This window comes from Otolemur garnettii, unplaced genomic scaffold (assembly GCF_000181295.1).
Source record: "Otolemur garnettii isolate 467f Iridium unplaced genomic scaffold, OtoGar3 scaffold00195, whole genome shotgun sequence".
Taxonomy (NCBI): Eukaryota; Metazoa; Chordata; class Mammalia; order Primates; family Galagidae; genus Otolemur; species Otolemur garnettii.
In genome coordinates this window covers 1,209,166-1,229,005 of record NW_003852590.1, presented here as the reverse complement: position 1 = coordinate 1,229,005, position 19,840 = coordinate 1,209,166, and the positions used below count along the sequence as shown (strand labels likewise).

Sequence of the window (19,840 nt, the reverse complement as noted above, 5' to 3'; positions counted from 1 at the left end):
CACCTTGCCAGCATTGAGAGCCAGAAGCAGATGAGAATATTTCAACACCTATGTGCCGTACCCCATAACACCACATTCCTCAGCCAATGACTGAGTTAAAATGGAGGCACAAAAGTCTAGCTCCTTGATTGGAGGTGGGTAAACTCTACCTATAATGCTATGCAAAATTTCCTTTAGAATCAGGCCCATCGTGGGCCTTCACCTAATGTGCACTCTTCCTTGGCTTCTTCCCCTCCTCTGCTCTGCTTTTCTTACTGGTTTCCACTGAGAGCACTCTGTTAGTAAATCACAAGCATTCAGATCTTTGCCTCAAGTTCTAATTCTGGGAGAAACTGACCTAAGACACCAGTTAAAGATTTACATTCTAGGAACATCCAATGTAGTATGCAAACCCCTAAGTAACAGTCATATCGTATTGTACGTGCTATCAAAAGGCTTGTACAAAGTATACAGGTTAGAGGTATGACTTATTTTATATTTTTCACTTTGCCTGTGCCTGAAGGGTAAAAGAAAGGGTTGAACTGAATCATGTCCTAGCCAGGGAATTAATTCACCTAATCCCAACAGAAGAGATGTTAACCAAGTGAAGAACGCGGGCAGGGGAGCTCTGGATTGGGAAATGCTGGGCTCAGATGAGATAGGACAGTAGGCACATGCAGGCAACAACACACTTAGCAGAAGTCGGCAGGTTCAAGGGAAGGTCCAAGTCCCCTTTCACAGCTGGCTGCTAGTCTTTCCATTAGCCTCTAAGCTGCAGAACTCTTCTCTGGGGAAAGCGGACCAAGAGAAAATGAGATAATCTATGCTGACAGTGGGGTTTCCTCATGAAATATACATAGAGGGGTCACCTGTCAGTAACCAGCTGACAAGTCCTGCTCAAGCACAGAAGACTGCCCGTCGGCTTCTGAGTGCCTCAGTCTTAAATATTCAAACACAGCAAACATGTGCATATATTTGAGAAAAAGCCGCTCACAAGGAGTCTTGGAAGACAAAGAAACAGGAGCAAAAAAGAAAGAGAAACAGGCAGAGAGAAAGCAAGGAAAAAAAGATGGCCAAAACCCTCACTCAATATGACTATATTACAGTCCTGATAAAAACAGGATACCAGAAAGTAGCCTTTCCGGAGAGTTCATGTAAATTAAAAATATGGCTCAGCCAAGTAAAAAATAGTAAGAACATTAAAAAATAAAGTTGAGGAAATTCATAAAGAAGTAATTACTGGATGCTTAGGATTTTTCAGGTACTATTTTAAGAAATAAGGATATAGCAGAGGGGTTAATCTGTCTGTTAGGTAGCTAATCATTCCGCATGTCATACAAGACAACATGACGTCATCTTTCAATTTAAAAAATTGTTTTTTAAAAAAGGTGCTGATTATCTCTGAAATTGTGAAACTTACATCATAGTGGGGGAGCCAAACAATAATATAAACACCATCTTATAAGTCAGTGTATTCTACAGTACTTTAGAAGCACTGTGAAGGGACAGCAAAGACCAAAAGGGGCGGAAGTGCAGAGCATGGGACCGTGTCTGTCTGTCGTCTGGGTTGTACCAATTTAACGAGATGGTCAGAGGAGACGCCCCAACAAGGTGAAATGTAAAACAATCAGAAAGGACATGATCCTGCTAGATATTTGGGGGATGCAGCTGAGGCAAAGGGAACAGAAAGTGCAAAAGCCACACATTTAAAAAGAAGATAAAAAATACAATAGAGACTCTGTTTAGAATGGTTTTTCCCACAATTGAGTCCCTAGAATGGTAGCATTGGTATTATCTAAGAAATGTTTACAAACAGAAATTCTACTCAATAGAATTGAGTAGAACCTCTGAGTGTGAGGACCAGCAATTAGTTTAATACCTCCTCCAGGTAATTCTCATGCATGCTTATATGTTAGAACCACTGCCCAAAAGAGCCTACCTAGGGCCAACCAAGGTGGCTCACGCCTGTAATCCCAGCACTCTGGGAGGCCAAGGTGGATAGACTGCCTGAGCTCAGGAGTTGAAGACCAACCAGCTTGAGCAAAAGCAAGACTCAGCCTGTAAAAAAATAGCTGGGCATTGTGGCAGGTGCCCATAGTCCCAGCTACTCAGGAGGTTGACACAAGAGAATCACTTGAGCCCAAGAGTTTGACATTGCTGTGAGCTATGATGCCATGATACTCTACCTACTCTACTGAGGGCTACCAAGTGAGACACTGTTTCAAACAAACAAACAAACAAATAAAGTAAGATAAAGAGCTCACATCAGACCAAATAGAGTTCCTGAAATAGAGAACAGGAAAAACTGAAGGAAAAAAAATCATCACTTTTCCAGAATCAAAGGTGTAAGTTTTCAGAATAATGAATTCAATGTTACCCCATGGCAATGAGTGAAAACACACACATAAGTGCAAATAAGCTCCTCATGAATATACCGAAGATTAAAAAAAAATCATAAATGATTCTAGAGAGAAATAAACTAAAAAATACACTAAAATCCAGAAATACAAAATAGCATCAGACTTCTTCATGTCAACAATAATGGAAGAAAAATGACTTCAAGTCTGAGGGAAAATAATGATTTTGAGACAAATTTCTAGGCTATGAGAAAAGAAATATTTATACTGCGATATGCAAGGACTCAAATACTTGCCCTGGCCTGCCCCAGGTCTTACTAAGAAAGGAAGGGAGAAAAACAAAACAGAGAGAGTGGCTTTTACGAACCTAGGAAACAGGGGAGAGTTGGCAGGAGGGTGTGGACAGACACTACAAATAATGACGAATCAAAGCCCAGCAGCACAACACGATATCCAGAAACGGAACAAAATAACAAAGAAACACAGGGATGTAAAAGGGAATGTGTTCAGTGAAAAGAGCAGAGAATGTTTTGTTTATTTCATTATAAATCTTGGAGAATTTTTTAACTATTTAAAGTGGGTGCAGACAGACTACTTTGATGAAATAAAAAATTAAATGACACCCCCCCAATTATAGCATGTTAATTTTGAATACAGGGTGTATTCATTTATTTCTTACAACATATTGGAATGTGTTTTAAGTCACGCATTTATAAGGGCTGGGTATAGAGTAGGGAAAAATATTCCCGGGGTTTTCACGAAGATTATATCCTAGGGACTATACATGTGTGTGCATATGTCTTTGTCTGTGTCTATATAGCAGACACCTCTTGTACATTTTAGATGGCCTAAGCACAGATCATACAACAAAAGGTGCCATTTTAGTAGAGATATGAATAAAAGGAAGACGCGAAAAACGTGCTCAAGCATTGTGAGGTTAACATGCCTCTCGAGTGACAATTACAGATATACACTAAACAATTGGGCACACAAAGCTGGAGCTTGAATATTTCTGGGTAGCACATAGGATTAGGGACAGGCTAGCACTGCCATCTCAGTGGAAGGTCTCCGGAGAGATTAGAAACAGTGCAAGAATTATAGGTTCTCAGGTAGCTGCCATGTTCCAGATGCAGACAGAAGAGAATAATGCTGCCAAGGGGAGTAAGATGAGTACTCAAGGAAATGGCAGTGGAAATGGGAAAAGTGAGACCATGAATACTACCATCAATACTATTAATTAGGGTTGCCAGATACAACAAATAAAAGTACAGATGTCACTACTGGTGGGAATGTAAAATGGTATAGCCAATCAGAAAAAAATGTTTTGGTAGTTTCTTTGAAACATGTACTTGCCATAGGATCCAGAAAATGCCATCAGGGAGGGGGGTTTATTTCAGAGAAATGGAAACTAATATCCATGGAAATATGTATGGGACTAGCCCCTTCACAGCTCATAGGCATTTTTAATGTTTGGTGGTGATGAGACAATTAAGAAATAAAGACAATAAAGACAGAGTATGATTTAAAAAGAGAGGGGGACACTTCTACACTGCTTGTGAGAATACAAACTAATACGTTTCTTTTAAAAGAGTCTGAAGAACACTTAGAGAACTAAAAATACACCTGCCATTTGATCCTACAATTCCTCTACTAGGTATATATCCACAAAACCAGAAATCACACTACAACAAAGATATTCGTACCAGAATGTTTATTGCAGCCCAATTCATAATTGCTAGGTCATGAAAGAAGCCCAAGTGCCCATCGACCCACGAATGGATCAATAAATTGTGCTATATATACACCATGGAATATTATGCAGCCTTAAATAAAGCTGGAGACTTTACCTCCTTCATGTTTACGTGGATGGAGCTGGAAAATACTCTTCTTAGCAAAGTATCTCAAGAATGGAAGAAAAAATATCCAATGTACTCAGTCCTGCTATGAAACTAATTTATAGCTTTCTATAACCCAATTATAGCCCAAGAATATGGGGAAATGGGAGAGGGAGGGGAGGGAGAGGAAGGATGGGTGTAGGGAGGGTGATTGGTGGGATCACATTATGGTTCATCTTACAAGGGTACATGTGACTCTTTCTAAATGTAGAATATACATGTCGTAACACAATAACTAAGAAAATGACATGAAGGCTATGTTAACTATTTGGATGAAAATATTTCAGATTGTATATAGAACCAGCACACTGTACCCCATGACTGTATTAATATAATATACACAGCTATGATTTTTTTTTTTTTTTGAGACAGAGCCTCAAGCTATCCCCCTGGATAGAGTACTGTGACATCACAGCTCACAGCAACTTCCAACTCCTGGGCTCAAGAGAGTCTCCTGCCTCAGCCTCCCAAGTAGCTGGGACCACAGGTGCCCGCCACCTTAGGTGTATGTGGCTGGCACCTTAGCCACTTGAGCCACAGGTGCCGAGCCACAAAGCTATGATTTAATTAAAAAAAAAAAAGGCTAATCTGTTTCTATGTAAATAAAAAAAAGTAAATAAATAACAATCAATATAAAAAAACAAAAAATAAAAAATAAAAAGAGAGGGCCTGGGGGACTAATGTCATTTATGTAAGAGGTGGCAAAGGCCTTGAAAATGGGTTTATTTTATATTTATTGTATATCTTATCATTATTTTTATTTGTTTGTTTGTTTTTGGGGGGACTGGGGCTGGGATTGAACCCACCACCTCTGGTATATGAGGCCAGCACAGCACCCTACTCCTGAGCCACAGGTGCTGCCCTTATTATGATCATTATTTAGATTAATTATATGCATAATTATAAAGAAGGTAACATTTTATTTTTTTTTGAATTTGGAATTTTATTTAAGTTATTTTTAAATTAATTTTTATAATTTTTTGTTATTTTATTTTAATTCAATTATATATTAAAGAAATCAAATGTGGTTTAACAAATAAAGAATTAGGTTTTTAAGTAGAACATAAAATCAGTGGTAGGTTTGATTATGTCATAGATTTTACAGGAGGCAGTGAAGTTTTGGGGTTTTTGTGAGGTAAACAGGTTAATGTTATATTTGTATTAGGAGTGGGGAAGAAAAAAGGTCTTTTGAAAATTTAATTTTAAGAGTTTTTTAATTAAGAAGTTCGTTGCTAGTATTGCTTTTAATGTATGTTGTAGTGACTTATTAGTTTATAGAGACTTTTGTATAGGCTTTTTTAGGGAAAGGTCAGGTTTTAGTGAGATATTTTTTGTCTGTTTTTTAAATTTTTTTTTGTTTTAATATAACTTTTGGGTGCTTTTGATACGTTTTTCTATGAATTTATTTGTTTCAAGTTTTTTTTTCCCATTAGTCACTTGTCTTTTGTCTTATAATTTATTTTTAATTATTTTATAAATCACTTAAAATTAAACTAACCAAAAATGTAAAAATTTAATTTTATTAACGTAAGGTTTTCATCCCCAGCCTTATGGATGTCTATGTACAGAAATATCTATGCACAAAAGTTCACAGTAGCTCTCTCTGAAAGGCCCCTAAATTGCAAACAATTTATATGTCCTGCAATGAATGAACGGTTAAATAAATGGTGGTACATCTATACCATGGCAGATTACGCAGTTACAAAATTAATGAAATACTAATACACACTACTCTTGGATAGATCTGTTCTAAAGGGAGTAAGGGAGTTATGCTGAATGAAAAAGCTAATACTAAAAAGTTTCCCTTCTATGAGGATTTACCTAAGAGAAAAATGTAGAAATATGTCTGTGACAAAGAATATGGGACATTGGTATATTTAACATTATTTAAAACTGAATACAAATACTTGATTATTTGTTTTAGAACTTCACATCTTAGCTCCTTCATGTGGCATAGCAAAAATAAATTAAGAACGATAATGCAGGAATATAACCTCTCAAACTATTTTTCTTTATGTGGTTAGATACAGTGTTTTATTTTTTCACAATGGCAAAGAGCAATTAAAAAAAAAAAGGTTATGTGCTCTGTGGCAAGTAATAATTGTTCCTGACATCTTTGCCCTAAAACATTCAAGATTTTATTGATTATTTCTCTTTACACAGTAAGTTCTCACTTAATGGCACTGATAGTTTTTTGGAAACTGTGACTTCAGGTGAAAGGATGTATTGTAAAACCAATTTTACAATAGGTTAATTGACATAGGCAAGCGTTAATTTCCTACACTATTTCTGGTCACAGAAACATTATCTAAGGACCAAAAAAACTTCTAATAGTGAACACTGAAATAAATGTGGGCTGTACATACATTTTCAAAGATTTATAAATACAAGTAAAGTAATTATTTATCCAATTATTATAGCTCAAGGTCACAGGTGGCTGGAGCTTCTCCTGGCATCTCAGGGTGCAAGATTGGGAACCAACCTTGGACAGAACACTATCCCATCTCAGTATACTCACCCCGCCCCCACACACACACTTGGACCATCTAGACAACACACAAATGAACTTATCAGGCACAGCTTTGGGATGTGGGCGGAAATTAGTGTACGCAGAGCAAACCTAAACGCACCTGAGCTATAGGTGTACGTCACTGTGTGAAGTTTGCAAATGGGAGGACATGCAAACTTTACACAGACAGTGGCCTTGGCTGGGAAATGTTTGTTTTCCCTCACCAATCCTATAATGAAACAAGATGGAAAGAAACAGTGTTGAATTAAATAATAATGTTATTCAAGAACCTGATGTAGCCTCAAACAGACAAAATTTATCTTCCCAGTAAAATTTTTTAAAGAAAGATCAGGCATTAGAGCTTATGTAAGTACAAGTGTGTGCCTTGAATAATTATGTCCTTGTGCTTCGAAAGTGCAAAAATATTCTTCTATTTAGCTTTAAATAAACACTTTTATTTCGATATTAAATTACATTCAGAAAAATTAGAAAACTACAAAAAAAGTATCAATGAAGGCAAGCACCATCTTTTATCTCACAGTCAAGAGGTACTTACATTGAAAATATTGTATGTTATCTCTTAAATTTATGTTAAAAGAAAACTTAATCAGCCAATGATAGTAGTAGGCAAACTTATGAAAACAAACATAACCTTTTTAAGTAGCATATATACCTTATTTGGGCATGATTGGGCATTATTTTGTGTGTGTGCGTATATATATGTGTACATTTATACATTTTGAATACCAGTTAAGTTATGAAAAGGGTAAATATTAAAACATTAAATATAATTCCTAAGCAAAATAGATAAATAAGATATAAAACAGAGAAGATATGTTTAGAATATTAGACTATGAAGAGTAATAGTCTTTTTACTATTACTGGCAATATTATTGATGCCAAATTGTTTTGTGTATTCTTAGTCTACATACATATATACATTTATTTATTTATTTTATTTATTGAGACAGTCTCGGTTGCCCTGGGGTTGAGTGCCATGGCATTATAGCTCACAGCAACCTCAAATTCTTGGGTTCAAGTGCTCCTCTTCTCTCAGCCTCCTGAGTAGCTGGGACTATAGACCCCTGCCACAATGCCTGGCTAGTTTTTTGATTGAGACGGGGTCTCACATTGTTCAAGCTGGTCTCAAACTCCTGAGCTCAGACAATCTACCTGCCTTGGTGTCTCAGCGTGCTAGGATTACAGGCCTTAGTCATTGTGCCCCGCCAAGTCTACCTACATTTAAGGATATGACAACATGATATATATTTTCCTTACATTTTACAAACTATGATATATCTTTAAAAATCTTCTATAAAGACTTTGATAAATACAAACAAATATTTGACACTATAGTTCTAATTTTATATTCCACACAAATACGCAACTCATGCATTTCTCTGCTCGATGCATCTGAATACTTATTATTAAAGCAGAAGTACTCGAAACAGGCAATTTACAGGCTTCAATCTGTTGAAATTAAAAGTAGAAAAGTGTCATCAAACTGCTATCATATACGAAATATTTACCTTAAGGAACTCTTAAATCAAAATGGTATTAAGATATTTCCTACTTGTCATACTTGGTTAATAGTCTCAAAAATTTCCATAACTATTTTCCATTAATTAAAGTGATAAGACGTCCCTTTTAAACTAATTTCCATACATGATGTCTGTGTTAGTTTCTTGCTCTATTTGATGGTTTCCCTTTGTGTCCTCTATAATCCTTTTTTAAAATGTGTGAACGTTCAAGGACTCCATTCTCGTTTTCAAATAAGACTTAAAATGATTTTTTCAATCGAGAGGCTGAGTACTTTGTTTTATGGAGGATGACTTGCTTCCTTTCCAGTAGGGAGCAGTGTTGGACATCATATGGATCCGTGTGTAATAACTGCTTTGCTTGCTTCCTCAAAAGTTTTAGAATCATTCTATCAATAAAATAGGATTTTTTAAAAACCCAGAAAAATAACAATTAACATACAGTTAATATTTTAAACCAGTTAGTATTACTGAGCACTTACTAGCTTCTATAACAACTAACAGTATTTAACATATGAAAAGGGTAACTTAGAAAGAACTGTGGTTTACATTATTTGTATACTGAATTCAAAATATGCCAATGTTATGCATGTAGTATATTCTCTACATAATTATTTTAAACTATTAAGTAAATATTAATTCCTACTTTGTACAAGATAAAAATTTTATCTAACTTCAACATTAATAAATAACAGCTATCAGTGGCATAATAAACAATGAATATTCTTCTGATCATGGAAAAAAATACTTAAATGAGTATGTACCCTTGTAGCCAATGTTGCAGAGCCTCAAATATAATGGGACTAATTTTCTTTGAGTCAACTTGACTCCATATGGGTGAAAAAAAAAGTACTTAAGCCTTTTAGCTCCTCCACTGCACCCAGTTGATAAGCCACAGAGGAGTAAGCCAATTTAATTTTATAGTCTTTATTTGGCTGACTTGCTATGTCCCACTGCCAAGCCACACAGAAAAACCATTTTTAAAAAGCAATGATAATAGCCAATTGCCAAGGAGGGTCAGAATCAATTGGATTTAAACCTATTAATCATCAAAACCATAATCCTGAAAAAAAAAATCTATTCACCAAAAAAAGGTTATAATTTAAACTTTAAATTAAATTCTCTAAGGTTTATCCTTTAAAGGGAGGACCAGAAGTTTTGATAGAGAATAAAAAAAGTATGGGCTGAATTTAAAAGTCTATAACATTTTATATTTAATTCGCATTTCAGTTTTTCATTTTATTATCATTCTTTATGAAACTATATTTGTTCTTATTTTACATGGGCATAAGATGTTTTATTTGAATAATACCTTGCTTTAGAAATAATATTTCTAACAGATACGTTTGCTATAAAGAAGGAACGGTGCTCACTGCACAAGAGGGCTCCCAAACTGGTTTGTAACGTGGTCACAGGCATCAGCACGTTTTGGTCTTTTCTCTGGAGGTCCCTGCACAGTCAAGCATCCTTCACATCTTAGGAGAGAGACAGTCAGAACGAACAGGGCATTCATGTGCATTGGTATAAATAAAAGCATCATAAAATCAGATAAGCATCAAACTGTGCGGAACAGCAAAAGCATAGAGTTTGGAACCAGCAAGGTTCCACAATCCATTTTCTCATTCGAGAACCGCATGACTATGAAAACATGTGGGTTGTGGAGATATTCTCATTCAACTTGCATTATTTTATAGATGTGAAAACTGAAGATCAGGGAGGCAGAGTGACTTCCTAAGGTCACAAAGTTTGTTAGGAGCAGAGCTAGATCTAGAATCTTAGCTCTCCTAAATTATCAGACACACACTCTTTACTTTTGCTACATTAAATAAAACAGAAATAGAATGATAAATAATATGGTACACTAGATGTAAGTCTGTTAGTGGGTATTACAGTTCTCTATGTCACATCCCATGTGGCTAGTTAAGATTTATGCTATTCAATCTTTCTATTGAGAGATATACTTAAAACCTAAGGGAATCCAAAGAGTTCCCATTGGCTGTACAGTCAGACAACATGAATTTCCAAATACTGGTCACACCATTTATTTATTATACTCTTCATAGTTCCAATTTCCTCATTCATAAAATAAAGATAATCTCCGTGTTCTGAGAATTAAATGAGCAAATACAACAGCAACTCACACAGAATGAATAATCAATTATTTTTATGGTCAACAATTAAATGAAATAATAAAATAGCCACCAGCAATTAAAAAGAGCCCTTTGACAACACGACACAGTACTCCCTGTCCTGCTGAAGGTTTAAACTTGCACAAAATAATCTTCCAAAATTTGCTCATGTTTCTGAACTCCACATACATTTATTTGGAAATGCTTCTAATATTTCAACTACCCTCTCAGTTCTCCTGACCTAAATTTATCTTTTTCTCTCCCTTTTGGAGAGAACATTCCTCTCCTCTTTCAGGGGATAGCATTCCTAAGATTACTCCTCTGAGACACTGGACTATCATTTTCATTAAGATGATCATCATTAGTATGATTTCTATGACCTAAAACATTTGCAAATATTTATTTTGCATCATCTATTCCAGACGCAAAGGACACAGGAGAATACAGGAGTAAAAGCAGACCCAAGTCTCTGACCTAGTAATGCTGCTGTAGCTACTTCATCATCTTCAAAAGCCAGAGCGGCCGGTTTTCTCGCAGGTTCTTTCATTCCACTCTAGCTAGAACCTCATTAATTGAGAACAATTCAAATAGACTGCAAGAAAAAAAGTCCGAAATCCACAGTAATTACCACAGCAGAGCTTCCTGGCTGCAGGTGAAGGATTGAAGGATTAAGCCATTTCTGAGAAGACATCATCCTCAGCTGCAAACGGAACTTCTCTTTCACACTTGAATATCACAGACGATGAATGAAAATATTAAGGGACATTATTTCTCAAACTGATGTTGTCAGGTAATTAGCTAGATGTGAGTGGGCAGATGATGGATACGGTTGGGCTATTTTGGATTGGTTTGAGTCAGGCTGACGGGAGTTGTTATGGAAATGAGGCTGATTAAGATCTTGCAGGTGAGTTGTTTTCAAGACCTTGCAGGTGGATAGTTTTGAGAAGAGACATCATTAAGACCCTGGAGATTTCCACACAGCAGCTGATACTCTACAAAATTGTGTATAAAACCCAATAGTGAGCTTTCCACAGAGCCTGCAGTCACTAGGATAAGGCCTGGTTTGCTGTGTAAGTTGTAATACACTTTCTTGCTCAAACTTTCTTACTCTTTTCAATTATTTTGGTTACTACAAGCTATATTCTAACACTGTCCTCATTTCTTTAGAAAGGGAGGAAAATCTTTTCAAATCTTGACAGTTCTTTGAATGAATGTGGGTTAATAATACTCAGGAAATGAAGACTTACTGGTTTCTCTTAACAGACTTTCCTATCAATAATTGATATGGCCTGATTAACTCTGCAAAGTACTGCTGTGTGTAGAAATCCCATTAGTGGCTAATGAAGGTGAAAACAAAAGTGGATCCTGTTCCTGAGCTTTTACCTTGCAGGTTTAGATTCAAGCCCATTCAAGAAAGATAAAGGAAACAAACAAAAATCTGCCAGAGCTAGAACAAATTGAGACAAACTTAATGTGAGTAGCTCTGTATCAGAGAAGATATCCTCTCATTCAACAGTTGTTTATTGAAGATCTATTTTGTGCCAGACACTGTTCTAGGTGCCTGGATACAAAGAGGTACAGAAAAGTCAAAGATCCCTCTGTATGTGGATTGTTGGAACTATGCAAGTAGGATTCTCAGTGACAGTCACATGGACTCAAGGGCTGAATTCTGGCCCCGTCATTCGGTATGTCTGTGACTCTTAAGCAGGTTTTACTTTTGTAAAATGTAGGTAAATATCCTTTTGCCATAAGCAGGTTGTGAGAAAACAATCGCATGGGGACAGTGTTTGCTAAAACATAGTAGTTTGCTACTAAATAAATATTTGCTTCTAAAGACAAATGCTTCTAAATGATGAGTCCAGGAGTGGATTATCTGGTTTTAGATCCTAGAGTAAGACTAAAACAACAGAGTTTGTGCCTTTCATTCTTTTCAACAAGGGTAAGTGTTTTGCTGTTGTTATTTATAGAGCCAACATTATTCTATTAATAGGGCTTAAAAGAATAAATAAAATTCTAGGAAGATTCTGACTGGAGCTTATTAAGTAACAGAGAGGAAAACAAGCACGCAGCACCCAAATACGGCAGGATCTTGGCAATTCCTACAGTGGAGTCAGAGAAAGTAGATCACTCCATTTTTGCAAGTTCAGTTGGGTCTATCCCACTCTGTTGAGTCTGCCTTGCAATCAGATGCAGAAATGAGGTGATAAACTGTTTTATCTCAGTAGCTGATAGCCTAATTCTCTTTTCCCTTTTTGTAAAAGGAGCAACTATTCTGTCACAAGTCAAGTTCTTGTTACTATTAGGTCAATTCTACATACTTGTAAATTCAACTTGGTAATTTTGTTTATATTTTAAGTCCCATGCTTTTTTATTTTATAAAGATAATATTATTGGGCAGTGCCTGTGGCTCAAAGGAGTAGGGCACAGGCCCCATATGCCAGAGGTGGTGAGTTCAAACCCAACCCCAGCCAAAAAAAAAGATAATATTATTTAGTTTGTGAAACACTTTAAAACGATTATCACTAATTAATGCTACTTAGTAAGGTTGTGTAATGCTTCACTATAATGCTTAATTGGTTTTGTTTGAATACTACTATCTGCTGATTTTATTTGATTTTCCTTGGCCTTTAAAAAAAAATCAATGCCAGCGTATTCCTAGACAACTGCTGAGAGTATTTTTTAGCTGCCCTTTGAAAGTTCTGATCCTAGTATTAATATAGACCTTTGTTTTTATTGGAAAACTTCTAAAAATTTAATAACCTTATTAGAGACCATAAGTTTATATATAGTCTCTTATATAAAGTTTCCCTTTATATAAACAGAACTATATTGTGGCATATTACTTTTCTCAAAAAGAACTGTACATATCTATTTTCTATGATATATGTGATTAATATATCAAATATTCAAGCTTGCCATTTTCAGACCTGGTATTTGAGATGAATCTTAACTCTATGCACTTCCACAATGTTCCTATGAATTATACACTTAATAGTTACATATGAATTAACTAGTATGTCTAAAATGTATTAACATGTCTAAAATTTAGATTAACTACTTGTTCTTAACAGATTTTTGTGTTAAGCATTTTCTGACTTGTCTTTTCAGTTCCTTGACTATAGGCTTAATAAAATGCAAATACTAATTTCTTAGATTAATTTGATTGCTTTCATTTAAAGTGACAAATATTATTAAAACATATGAATAGCTAAAATATAGGCCAAGGCGTAGCATTAGAATCATTATGCTTATTTGTGTATCATTTCAGGGCCATTCTAGTATAAATTGCAAAATTATATACATGTTGCTTGCTACAAGTAAGAAATAGAAAACAAATGGTATTCTAATGCTCATAAACGTACACATTTTCATGAATATCCAAGTTTAAATACTGCCAAATAAACTCCATAATGGAATTTAACTAGAGACTCTGAAAGTTACTTGCATTTTATCACGACTAATTCTTTATCTGAAGGTAGATAACATTTCACACAACAGGCAGTTTGGGGAAAGACATTTTTTAAGTTCCTGATGACATTCCCATTGAAGCGGCAGGGGCCTCAGTTACTAGAAGCCCATCTGTTAAGCTATGCCTATAGGAACCTGCCAGCAGCCTGCAGGAAGGAATGCAAGTGGGTTGATGGTCTGGCAAACGCCTAGGGCACATGTGGAGAGAAGGCGAGGAACTTTCTCTTCTCCAAGCAGGCTTGCTAGTTTGTCCATGGAAAGTACTTTTGGTTTGCTGTGCAAAATCAGTTCCTGGGAGAAGTTTAGGTTGTGACTGGTTCTTTTTCACTTTGGTTGACTATTTGGATTGTTGATAGGATAGCAAATTTACCAAATTACCATATAGAGTAGAACTTCCGCAAGTTGACCACCCAAGGGACTGTGACAAACTGGTCAACATACGGAGGTGGTCAATGAAAGGAGCTAGATCTATGGTACTGAGACTGGTGTGTGTTCAGTCTGTGAAATAAGGGCACATGAGGAGGTGGTCAGTTAGGGAAGTGGTCAATTATGGAGGCTATACTGTAATTTACATGTAAAATGCAAATCCTTATGTAAACACTGAAGTCAAGAGGCTTTACTTTTGTAAATTATTATTGTCCTTAAACACTGACTGTTTCCTGAGTAACACGGTCAAATTTTATTATGCATAGTGACGTAGAGTTTATGAGGAATGTATAGAATCTTGGACATTAAGATTTAAATCTCAGCTCTGCTGTTACTAAACTGTTTTAGTGCATCTATTTCATAAATCCAAGCCTGTAACTCTTACAAAGAGCAGCAGTGGTGATTCTGAGTGATACTTCTGAAGACTTCTTGAGATGATGAGACAATGCAGCTTAGCACAGTGCTTAGTATTTAATAAATCGGCATTTTACAGATTTGTCTCACTTATTAAACAAGGAGAACTAAAACTATTTCATAGATGAAGGGCAAAGAGTCTCCCTAAAATTAAATTGTTCCAAACTATGTAATCCAGGTAGACTGTAGGAAAAAACATCAATTCATTTATTTTATTCATTGATTTGAAATTATAGAAATGCAAGTGAAAAGGAAAAGATAATTTTCATACTAACTCTCCCAATGATGTCAACGTCCCATTATAAAGTCAGAAATTCAGTTAGTGAGAATTCGAGATTTAATGGGGACCATAAAATATATAAATACATTAGAAGATATACCCAGGATATTGTACTTGAAAGATAAAAGGAAAGATGTGGATGAATGAGGTCCTGTTAATCAAATCTTAAGGATTAAACTTTATAGGAAATGTTAGGTGAAAATTTTATCAGATGTTAGTTATATCATATATGGTTGTTTTTCCAGAAATCCATCTTCTAAATTTAATAAAGTAAATAATTTGTTAGGCTACTAAAGTTACATCTCTGTTAAATTAGGCAGGGAAACTGCGCTGTGTAGGTGTGTGGTGGTTTCATGCCATTGGTCAACCATATGGCACAAAGAAGTTAGCCTGAGGTAAGCACAGAAGAACACTCATTCAGCTAAATTTGTTAAAAGTGAAGCTTGCCTTATTCAGTGATCCAGTTTATGAAGGTCAAGGCGGCATGGCATTACAGAAACATATTATACAAATGAGTCCAGTGCTTCTAATTTACATGTCTCTAATTTGATAGATAGATAGATAGATTTTGTGGCAAAGTATCCTCTTGGTTATGACTGTACATGTGAATAGGATTGTTCACTGATAAGTCCACTCTTAGCCCAAAATAGCACATTTCTGCCCAACGAGTGAACCAGATGTTAGCCGTATCTGACCATTTAGCATGCTTTGTCTATTTGTTTGAGAATATTTATTGATAGAAAAATCACTACCTCACAAGAGCATATGATCTTATGTTTGTATAAGATATTATAGATTATAATACATTTATGCATTATTATGTGCATATTATATTCTGTTCATTACAAAATGTGTTCTACTATGAAGGTTTTGGGGACAAATGACTATAAACCAAGAATAAAAATATGAAAAGAATGTTGGAATGGCTTAGGAAGGTAGATGACTTCGAGAAGGGGAGGAAGAGTGGCACAGTTTAATAACATGACGTTCAAAGCCGGAGGATTTTAGGGAGAAGAAAGGGGCAACAAACAGTCCATTCACCTGCCATGCGAGGTGCTAATACAGGAAGAGTTGGAAGGGAAAACACCACTTGAGAGGGAACAGAGGATTCACGGTCCTCAGAGGAGAAATGGTTTCATGTGGAGCAAGAAGCAGCAAGGTTCAGAACAGGGTTTAAAAACAAAGAGGATTTTGCCGATGATTGATCTTGAATTCTCAGGGTTCCCTTCTTCAGGGAAAAATAACTGTTTTTTTTTCTTTTAAAGACTACTGATGTCAAGAAAATCTTTCTACTGTGTTCCCAAACATATTTAAAGTAGCTTATAATGAGTCACTATATAATGAAAGATAAAATAAATTAGAAAAAAGAAGCAAGAAAAAAATTGCAAAAATGTAGAGTCGAGGTAGGTTTGTAGTCAAACACCATTAATCCTGTAAAACTGCCAGTGGTTGGTCAGCAACTGAGGGATGACTTTATTTAGCAGCAGCATAAAGTAAGAAACACAATCAATTAACTCTACGATTCACTGTTGATGAGGTGAAATAAAAATAAAGGCTGTGTATATGGATGAGGGGACTTTTCATTTTCAGCTGGATTAACATGTGATTTCATTGTCAGAAGGGTTTGATAATTCGTAAAATTTCACGTAACCCACTTGAAAATTGTTTAATTTTTACAATAGCTACAAATATAAAAATAGCTTTACAGTTATTATTGATTTGACTTCAAGCCATCATCTGCTTGCTATTTGCAAGTACTATGGAGAAATACCTACCACTCTTAAACAAAATAGGATAGAGCAAAAAATACCTTTGCCTTTATATTTCGTTTTATACAGTTGCCTGTCTAAATCACTCTCCTTATAATTGGTATGTCAACACTTAATTTATTCAACCATGAAATAATTCTTGGATGTGAAATGGACATCAAGGCATCGTTAGGTATATTTTTTATGTAGGCAACTCAAGCTTTGCTTTAAAAATGGTTCTCCTTGGTATAGTCCCTACTTCCAGCAGACTCCCAAGCTTTGAAAAGTCACCAATGAGTGTCTAGAGTCAAGTTTTCCAAATTAAAAATCATCATGGCATCTTAGGAGATTTACTTTTCAGACAATACATTCTTTTTAGAGCTTTCCATTCTCTACATTACTAATGTTGAAAATTATAAGTTACGACATTTACTTCTACAGTACAACATAGTGACAGCTGAATTATTTTTGCCACCTGGCTCCCCAAAGTATTATTGTAAGAATTACATTTGAGATAGTCTGTAGTACTGAATAAGGGGTCTTAATCATCAGGGAAAAATACATTAAGCAGATTAAGATCAACATTTTAAAAAGAATTACTGAGGTTTAAGTATATTATAAGAGAAAATTAAATCCAAAGAGGATAGGGCTTAACAGGTATAAACTTCTGAGAATTAATTTAAATATGTATGTATGGCTAGGTGTGGTGGCTCATGCCTGTAATCCTACCACTCAGGGCGGCCAAAGATGGAGCATCCCTTGAGTTCAAGAGTTCAAGACCACCATAAGTAAGAGCAAGGCCCCATTTCTACTAAGAAACAGAAAAATTAGCTTGCTGTTTTGGCAGGTACCTGTAGTCCTACCTACTAGTGAGGATGAGGCAGAAGGATTAATTGAACCCAGGAGTTTTGAGGTTGCTGTGAGCTAGGCTGAAGCCATGGCACTCTAAGCTTGGGCAACAGAGTTAGACTCTATCTCTAATAATAATAGTAATAAATGTATATGTATTACTCTAAAACTTTATCTAAATAAACATGATGATAGTGTTACTGATTCAGGGATTTATATGGCATTGTCAGGGGAACAGTGTTCTAAAACATTTATAAGAAAGGTTTGGTGAATGGTATTACCTACAAAGTCCATGGCAGTCAAATTCACATTTAGTTATGTTTACAAGAAAAGGACACTTTAATGGTTTGCATGTTTGTATCCTCTCCAAAATTCTCATTGAAACTTAATACCCAAAGCAATAGTATTAAGAGGTGAGGCCTTCTGGAGGTGATCAGGCCAGGAAAACTAATATGTGCCTTTTACAAATAAAACAGTTAATGAAGCTATGCTCTACTAGGATTTTAAAATACTTAGAGATTAAGTTATAGCAAAATTTTATAAATAGTACAGAAGGTATAAAGAAAGAGACAATTTCTAACAGATAGCCATCCACTAAATACCACGCATTATAGAAGCTATTTTCAAATATATCTAATTTAAGTAAAACAAAAATATCAGGAAATGTCCCATAAGGTTGTCAATTGAAAGGAGACAATATTCACCTGAATTAGATACTAATAAGTAAAGTAACTAATATCCATTTAGACATAAAGGAGACATTACCTTACAAGGAAAATGAATAACTTAGTCCTAGATCATTCTTACAGCACTAATCATGTAATAGTTATGTTCATCAAAACCGAATTTGGGCTCAAGAATGCATCCTGATAAATTAGACAATAAGTGTTTAAAGTGTACAAATAATCTTTTTAAAAGAATTTCCTCACCAGCTATGAGGTAAATCATGACAAATTACTGCCTCTGGGAAAATCTCCTTCCGTGGCTATCAGATACAGCTCTCTCTCCCTACTTCCCTTTTCTCTTTGGAAATGGACCAGTTTTATAACCATCTATTTCATCCTTCCAGCATCCTTCTCTACTCAGAGAACATTCACAATTGCGTTTCACCCTGTCAGGGCTCTCCTGTGTACCAGGGTTCTAACAGAGCCTAAGCCTGCTGAGTCTGTGAAGTCAGTACAACAGAGGGACACATTTCCTTTCTGAACAAAATAAGGTTTATACGTTAAGAAATTAAAAAATAGAAGCTGTAGCTCTGGAGATTCTGGCACACAGAAGGAACACAAAGAGTGTTCGAGATTGGGGGAGTCAGACTGGGAAAGGCAGGGACGATGGCTTGTCTGCTGATAAGTCAGTAACAATAGGACACTTAATCTTCTGTGTTCTAGCAGTTTTCAGAAAGAAAATGCTAGAAACTGCTCATTAGAACCGCAGCACATCAAGAAACAAGACATCGGGCATCCTTTTGCTGATAGAAGAGAACCTGGACCATCCAGTTTTATATAGGGAGCAAGTTTCGGGAAGCTCAAGAGTCATGAGTCCTTTACTCCCCTCAACAATTTTACTACCTGTTGTAAGACACAGAAGCATCTTTACAAAGAAGATATTCTCTACTAATTACTTAAAAACAAAAGCTTAGACTTTTTGTACCTGTGATACACCATAGTGACTAGAAGCTCATGCTCTAAAATCGTGACTGCTGCTCTTTTGTATCAAGCTGATTATTAACTGTGTGACCTCTAGAGAAGTGTGCACACAGTGGCTCACACCCGTAAGCCCAGCACTTGGGAGGCTGAGGTGGGTGGATTCCCTGAGCTCATAAGTTCAAGACCAACCTGAGCAAGAGCAAGAGCCAGTCTCTAAAAAATAGTCAGGTGTGGTGGCAGGCTCCTGTAGTCCCAGCTACTTGGGAGGCTGATGCAAGAGAATCACTTGACCCCAAGAGTCTGAGGTTGCTGTGAGCTATAACACCATAGCACTCTACCAAGATCACCACAGAAGATGCTGCCTCAAAAAAAAAGTATGTAATTTTACTAAATCCCAATATCCTATCTATAAAACAGGGGCCATAAGAGGAACTAATATGAGTGAGTACATATAGGGTTGTTATAACTACAGAATGTAGGCTGGCCATGAAAATAAAGAGATAATATGTGCTTAACAAATTCTAAACAACCAACATGCTAGCAGAATTATTATTATTGCTAAAACATTATTAGAGATCACTAGTCAGCACAGTTCAACGACC

At 35.9% G+C, this 19,840-nt stretch overlaps 1 protein-coding gene across 3 annotated transcripts in view; it reads right to left on the bottom strand.

Annotated features, from left to right (window-relative positions):
• Positions 1 to 19,840, bottom strand: part of GULP1 (GULP, engulfment adaptor PTB domain containing 1) — a 107,969-nt gene that overhangs the window by 62,282 nt on the left and 25,847 nt on the right. The window lies entirely within an intron of this gene.